This window comes from Triticum aestivum, chromosome 2A, assembly GCF_018294505.1.
Source record: "Triticum aestivum cultivar Chinese Spring chromosome 2A, IWGSC CS RefSeq v2.1, whole genome shotgun sequence".
Lineage (NCBI taxonomy): Eukaryota > Viridiplantae > Streptophyta > Magnoliopsida > Poales > Poaceae > Triticum > Triticum aestivum.
The window spans coordinates 752,860,468-752,862,140 of NC_057797.1; the positions used below are offsets into that span (position 1 = coordinate 752,860,468).

At 38.2% G+C, this 1,673-nt stretch overlaps 1 pseudogene; it reads right to left on the minus strand.

Annotated features, from left to right (window-relative positions):
- Nucleotides 1–273: 273 nt before the first annotated feature.
- The window catches only part of LOC123191991 (putative serine/threonine-protein kinase receptor), a 12,232-nt pseudogene continuing 10,832 nt past the window's right edge, over nt 274–1,673 (minus strand).

A 1,673-nucleotide genomic window follows, 5' to 3' on the forward strand; every position in this document is an offset into this window, starting at 1 on the left:
TATAATCTCTTATGAACTCCCGCGACACTTCAAAGAATGACACCACTTATATTTGTATGTTGGTGAATACCACATTAATAAGCATCAACAGCCCACCCGAGTATAAATATCTACCCTTTCAACAACTCGATATTAAATTCAAAAACACAAAAACTCAGTATATTTCTCAAGTCTAACCTCCATAGATGTTCAATAACATCAACCTCCATAATTTACCAGCATCACAACCAAAAGGTTGTGTGTACAGAATTCCTACCTACAAGGTTAAAGAAACTAGTCGGTAGCTAGGCAACAAAAGCTAGATTGACCCGATGGCAACGTCATATCAGTCGTAGTGGGGTTCAAGAAATCGGTCTCACGTTCAAGGGACGAATTCGAAGGCATGGCTATTCCACTGTCTAACACTGACCTTCTCGGCTGATTGATATGTGACATTGCGCTCGTAAACATGGCCACGACTCCAGACATGGCTGGCCTATCATCAGGCATTTCTTGGATGCATAGGAGTCCGATCTGGATACAACGTTTTAGCTTGGAAAATATCTCAGGCTCGGACTTAGGGAGCGGCACAATTTCCGTGTTGAGAAGTTCCATGATCCCGTTTTACTGCCATAGTTCCCAAGCCTACCAAAAAAAGAGAGTTGTCGAGTTTTATCAGAGTATGTACATCTCAAGAAATAAAATAAATGTAAGTCTTCCAACACAAATGTTAATATGAACCATCTATGCTCCTGCAAAGAAACAATGAATTTATAATTTACTTGGACTAACTTGAGAAAGGAGCCTTTGCAAGCTACCGTTCATGTTCCCGCTAAGCGTCTCTAGAAGAATTACTCCAAAGCTATAGACATCGCACTTCAGCGTCATCTCCCCTCCACGCATATACTCCGGAGCTGCACGTCCCCTTCATGGAACTCAACCGTGTTAGGTATGTTGGGTCCACAAAAAATCTTGTGGTGCATATACATATATATTTTATTACTTATGGAGAAATAACAATTGCTTGATCAGGCCCTGTTTAATTGTCAACAAACAGTTTAGCGGTGCCCAAGTTGGTGATTCAAGAAGAATGTTCCGGGGTTTAAGGTCACTGTGGATCACACACTCACCTGATCCTCCATGTAGATACACAACACCATGTGCGATCTCGTGTAACAATTCAGTCCAGTCCAGTGAAGCACGAAGGTTAGGTGTGCCTATGCGGATCAAATATACTTGATTAGATGCCTACATCTAATAAAAATAGCATAAACAAATTATATATCCAAAAACAAAACAAAAACACCTATTTTACTTCAAATTTTAACATCCAAATTGTTAAGAGCCTCACTTTAAGCCCTTAAACAACTATCAAATCTCAAAGCACTGTGCTCTAACAGGTTTGTAGATTGAAACCTCACTCTTGATTTGAAAAACAAGACACTTGAAAGAAAAGTAAAACGCCTGGGCTGTATGTGAAGTATATACCTGTAAGTGTTTTCGTAAATTATATAAAGATCTATGACATGTGAAATAATTAATAAGGAACCTATTTAATTAATTTAATATAATTTGTGCACATACTGCTAATGGTAATACATAATTTTTTACCAACGTCGCACATATGAACCACATGATCTATACGTGTGATTTTTCAGGTTTTAAAAACCTTCTAAATATGAATTTTATCCTAC